The sequence below is a fragment of the Artemia sp. Qi Xiang Cuo genome, chromosome 17, assembly GCF_049724085.1.
Source record: "Artemia sp. Qi Xiang Cuo chromosome 17, ASM4972408v1, whole genome shotgun sequence".
NCBI classification, from domain to species: Eukaryota; Metazoa; Arthropoda; class Branchiopoda; order Anostraca; family Artemiidae; genus Artemia; species Artemia sp. Qi Xiang Cuo.
In genome coordinates, this window is record NC_142810.1 from 31,402,360 (window position 1) to 31,408,359 (window position 6,000).

Below are 6,000 nucleotides of genomic sequence, written 5' to 3' on the forward strand. Positions count from 1 at the left end.
TTTAAGTTTTAATGTCGCTCCTTACTTTCAGTTTAAAAAACTTGTTTTTTTTTTATTTAATTCTTCACTAAAGCCACAATGAATTGAGCAAGGGCGGATCCATGATTTTTTTTTCGGGGGCGGTTTTACTAATTTTTGACTCAGTTTTCGACTAATTGTACTGATTTTTACCTGGGTTTTACTAATTTTCGACTTATTATCGACTCGGTCAAAAATTTCGGGGGGGGGGGGGGGTCAATCCGGGTACCCCCCCCCCCCTGGATACGACCTTGGAATTAAGGCAAAAACAGGAGAACGAGAATAATAAAACTGTTTGCTGAATCATAGTGTAATGTAGCAATTTCCTCGGAACAGGAGCAGCAATTTGGTGATTTAATTTTGGTCAACTTCTCCACTTTCTGTTATTGATAAACAGCTTCTGGACTTCAGCTTTTCCCTGTCAATGTTGTTTTATCCATATTCGACACAGGGGTTGTTTGGGGGAGGGGGAGGGTAAGGGGAGTAGTTGCGCTCCTCAATAATTTGGAAAAAAAATACAAATTATTAAGTGACTTGAAAAACCTGTTATTCGTTTTAACTTTCATTTTTTTCTTCTAATTCTAGTATATAGTTTTAGATTATATATTTTTTAGTTTTAAAACTTTCGAAAGTGGATGTGAGTACGCCCTCTACATCTACAAATAGAACAGAAATGGAATCATTGAAAAATAAGAAGGTAGATTTTCAATGATAAAAAGAAATCATTGAAAAAGAAAATAAGACTCAGAGCTCTTTGTAATAATATTTGTACTGTAGCTTGATAGGTCAAACCAGTTGTAGTTTGATCATGGAAGCTGGTAGGAAGTAGAGGGTGATCTGCTCCAGGAATTATTCGTTTTTGTTTTTACTTCTAATAATTAATGGAGACTCCAGTAATGTTCCAAATTTTCTTAAATGTAATCGAAAAGTATAATAAGCGCTGATAACGTCCTATTCTTTACCTTTTGCATGTTATTCTAGTCCATAAATATAGAATTGTATCTTTTTATGATACCATTCTGTCTTCTCGTTATTTTCACTTTTCTACACATTTCTGTTAACCACCTTCAAAAAAGAATTGACATAGATGTAGTAAGGATAATTACTGATATTAGCCGCATTTCTTGTAACGCCAGCGCTATTTGTGGGACATTTATCTCTGTATCAGTATGCTGCAGGAAATGTCTTATTTTGGTATAATAAAGTGAATTCAACCAATATATGTATATTTTTCATACATTTAAAAATTTTGTAATAATAATATAAACACATAAGCGGTTTCAGTCCATACACTTTTCCTATTGTTACCAGTTTTAACATGCAGTACAAGAAAACCAAGCTTCGCTTGGTGAAGGGAATTTTTAGACATTAAAATGATATTTAGTGTAACCTCCCAAGCTGGAAATATATATACTCCATATCCTGAGCAACACAAGAGAGAATTTTGTGCAATTTTTCTAGATTTAGTTTTTTTTTTTTAAACAAAGATACAAACGGGTTAGGTCATTTTCAAACTCTAGGGGTGAATTTCTTCCCTTCGATTGGTATTCTTGGCAAGTTTTAGTCAATCCCAGGTTTCTGCCCCAATGCTGCCAAGATTTCTTTAGATTTTCTGGGTATTTTTTATCAAACAATGCCCGATGGGTAAGTTAACAATCCTCACTGTATTTTTCGAATACTTTTAAATTAAAAATACCATTGTTATTTTAAACTTGGGTAAAACTTCAAGGGAGGGAATTTTCCACTGAGGAGAAATTCTGCAGGGGTGAGGGGAATTATCCTGGAGAAATTTTTCTGCGGAGTTTTTTTTATTGGACAAGAATGATAATATATAAAAACTAGCTTTTAAATGAGCCCCTAAAAACAGCCTATGTAGTCCCAGTGTCCTGATAGTGACGACGAAAAATAAAAGCAGGAATAAAAAGAGGACATAAATTGTCAGTGCTTCTCACGCAAAAAGCGGTTTTTCTTCTTGTTTAAGGAGAGTGTGTGTGTGTAATTTTCCAGTTTCGGCAATGGCGATTCAAAGGGTGTAGGTCTGTCTTTTTATGACGCCATTTTCAAAAGCGCATTCAGCGTAATGACGAGGTGCACAAGGCTGTTGGAATAGGACGTTGTTCAATTGTGAGATTTAGTCTTCTGTCCTGGGCGCGAGAGTTGAGGGAAGTGGAAGGGGGATGGATACTAAGTGCTCGAGAACCATCGACTACTTCTTCGGATAGCACTCTCCAGGAAAAGAAGTGTCGAAAGAGACTAAGATTGGAAGCAAACTGGCTTCGTAATAAAGCTAAATCAGCCGCTCAGAGTGGTAAAGTATTCCGGGATGAGAAAACTGGGAAAACTTATGGAAAGAATCAGGGTGTCGGAGAAGCCCTGACATGTAACGAAAAGTGCCACTTTTCCTGCAAACTGAACGCTGATGATGAGTCTCGACAGAAGCTACATGATATTTTCTGGAGATTTGGTGCCAAAGAGAAAAGGACGCTCCTTCTTAAGAGCACTACAAAGAAAGGAAAGAAATTGAATAAAAATGTTGTCACCAGAAAAAAAGTTCTACTTCCAGTATTTTGTGAATGTTAGAGGAAAGACACTAAGAGTTTGCCGAGATTTTTTTCTTTCTACGTACGACGTTTCTCAGCAGAGAGTGTACTATGCTCACCAAGTTAAAGACCCCCATTCCGATTTGCCAGCTACAAGGAGCGAACCGTGAACAGCGGCGAACAAAACATCCCAGACCAAGATTGATCTAGTTCCCGCGAATGCCCTCGCACTATTGTCGTTATAGAACGCACCGCGAGTATTTGGAGTCGCATCTCAACGTAACAACTATGTAGAAAATGTACAGAGCTTTTAGTGCGGATAAGAAAGAGGGCCCAGTCTCGGAGTCCATCTATCGAATGCCATTCTTGACTGAATTCAATATCGTTTTTTTTGTTCCAAGAGGGGACCGCTTTGACCATTGTGAGGAACATCGAGTAGCTACGGAAGTAAACAAAATAGAGCTTCCTGTTGATAGGGTGGCTAAAGTTTTGGAGCATAAAAGACTCAGTGGTAACTGCACAGAAGAAAGGAAAAGGGAGGGGGCAAAGAACATCCCAGTGATGTACTTTGATTTGGAAAACGTGTTTGCTTTGCCGAGGGTCGACGTTCCGTGTTATTTTTACAAGCGGAAACTAAATTGCTTTAACATGACTGCAATTTTGTCCGCAAAAAAAGATGTGTACTGTGTCATTTGGAACGAGAGCGTGCTTGGTAGATCAGGGAACGAGATGGCAAATGCAGTTATCATGATTCTCGAGAAGATTGTTTCGGATCATCCTGAATATGAGGAGCTTATTACATGGAGTGATTCTTGCGTAAGCCAAAACAGAAACAGTATAATGAGTTTTGCTATGCAGCACTTCCTTCGGCAACATCCTCGAATCCAAAAAGTAACTATGAAATACTCAGAAGCCGGTCACAGCCTTGTTCAAGAGGTTGACAACATTCAAAGCCAAATAGAACGGTACTTGAAGCACACTGAGATCCATTCACCCTTGAGTCTGGCTAGACATTTTAAATCAGTAAGGCGAGACCAACCGTTCATTGTTATGCAGCTGACAAAGGTATGGTACTACAAATCGTGTACAAAACTGTACAAACACAGTCTTTTCCCCGACACGAAACTCAAGGCTTTTGTCTTCAGACAAGGACTAAGCAAACGGGTTCCGTACAAGACTGATCTGGTCTAGTCCGCTCGAGTTACAGAGATAAAATTAGCTCTGGAGCTGACACCAACACACCAAAAAGTAGATAGCGAAGAAGTAATTGTTACTGAAAGACTCATTACTCCACAACAAAAAGAGGTGAAACGCCCTGTTCTCACTAAGGAGAAGATAGCTGACTTGAGGTCGATGCTAAGCTTTATGCCAGAGGTAGATCGACAGTCCATGAGGAGCCTGATCGTTGCCCAAGAGAGACTTCATCAAAAGGCGGTACCCGAAACCTTGGAATCCGACGATGATCTCTCCTCCGATGACGGTGCGGAGACACCGAAGAAGCCCGTTGGACGGCCGCGGAAGGCACAGAAATAAGATGCAAGCCTTTTAATTTTCTTCCCTTGTTTTATATGTTTTATACCACTTTCTCTATAGACGACATAAAGGACATCAGAAATGAGCTTTTCATTCTTCAATTTTGTTCTACTGAATTAAAATAGTGGAAAGTGATTAGGGAGCAAAATTGTCCCACTAAATTTTACAATTTTTTGTGAGTTTTGGGTAAGCATTAAGGCAATGGAAATAATTTTCCTTGAAAGGGCTCACCGTAATCTAGGTTACTTTTTTTTGTTTTGCGAAATCTTCTATGGTTACTTCTCGGCCCAACTTTGAAACCTTTAAACTCTATTATCTCGGAACTTTTTTTTCCAGTAGGACAATTTTGCTTTCATGTGACGCACTTTAATATTAGCGGTTAAGCTGGCAAAAACAGCCAAGATTATATGAAATTCGCCATCACCCACCCAAAAGCTTGTTTACACTAAACTACTGTCGTTTGCAAAACTCATTACTGACAATTTTTGTAAAATCCGAGCACCAGTATTCTACTTAATTTTATGTTTGTTCGATGCGGGTCTGTTGGTTATTATGTATTGTGTAATATTTTGAAATTAACCGAGTAGCTTCTTTGCTAACTGTTCTTTGCTATCGCTACTTCCTTTGCTATCGTTTGCTATCGTTTGAAGAAAAATGTGCTGTTGAAGATTGGGGGCAGGCACATGCCACATTTACTTTTTTTTTCTTGGGTGTTCACTGTTCATTATAAAATATTCCAAAATAAGCTTTCAGACATATTGAAAACACATTTAGGCTTTTATTTTTCACGAATTTTCCAACAGTCCTTTCTCTTGAAAGAATATCCATGCCCCCTGACCTCCTAGATGTGGACCAACTTCCTCCCCCCTCCCCCCCCAAAAAAAAAATGCTGGAGCTGCGTCCATAATGGCTGGTGTTGTTTTTTAATTGCTTCGAAGATGTTTACTTATCTAGTGTGTGTATTAACTATCTTTTTTTAAATGTTCATGTATCATCGCCGTTTATCTAATTGTTGTTTGATAACACTAGTGTTTGTGTTTATTTTCAAGAAGAACGTCATGTTTAGTTATTTTACTTTGTTCCATTATTAGAGCTATTCACTCACATTTTGTATGAGAAGGATTGTACGTAAATTTAATTGAATATATTATTATTTGCTTTTATATTCTCCTGCTTCTATTTCTTTCTAACATTCTCTACCTTTAACAGTGTATACTGTTTTATATTGCATTATTGTAGATACTTCATTTCAAACAAACTTACCCACAATAGTCAAGTCGCTCCAAATCGCGATATCAACCAAACTGTACTAAGCCAAAGATCAAAGATGAGACTTGTAGGATTTAAGATTTCTTACAACATTCCTCATTTTGCTCTACAAAATGCATGAGCATGTTTAAGAAGACATCAAAATTCTTGCAATTAAATCTGTTCATCAAAGTGTATGCATGTAAATAATGTAGTATTTACGTGCATATTTACATTTGAATCCAATGATTCGCATAAATTCAGAATTATCCAGGACGAATTAAAGTGGAGTAGGCTATAATCAGTAAGCTCATAATCAGATTTAGTGCATTAGACTTTTCTAAGAAAATGCCGGATTAGGACTTAGATTCCGGATTAGATTCTAGCACGCAAAGCTTGAAATCCCGTGTCCGTAAGGGCAGGGTTCGAGTCCAAGTGCTGCTAAATATATGGTTTCAAATGGGGGTTAGTGGTGTGACTCTGTAAGCTCAGCCAGAGTGGGCCCAACTCCAAATGGGTACCTTCAGAAATCTGGGGGGGAAAAGATGGGAATCATCAGATGATTTGCCCACAACCACGCATTTTACTCCCGACTGAAGGCAGAGATTCAGAAGGTCTGTTGTCTGTTAAATGAATTGTTTAAGGCTTTTCAGATTAAAAA

At 38.0% G+C, this 6,000-nt stretch overlaps 1 protein-coding gene across 1 annotated transcript in view; it reads right to left on the bottom strand.

Moving 5' to 3' along the window:
* LOC148942102 (Na(+)/citrate cotransporter-like) overlaps positions 1-5,482 on the bottom strand; it is a 160,089-nt gene extending 154,607 nt beyond the window's left edge. The window contains exon 1 of the mRNA XM_089103718.1: positions 5,355-5,482. The gene's annotated coding sequence lies outside the window, so the exon portion shown is untranslated. The remainder of the gene's footprint in view (positions 1-5,354) is intronic.
* Positions 5,483-6,000: the final 518 nt, after the last annotated feature.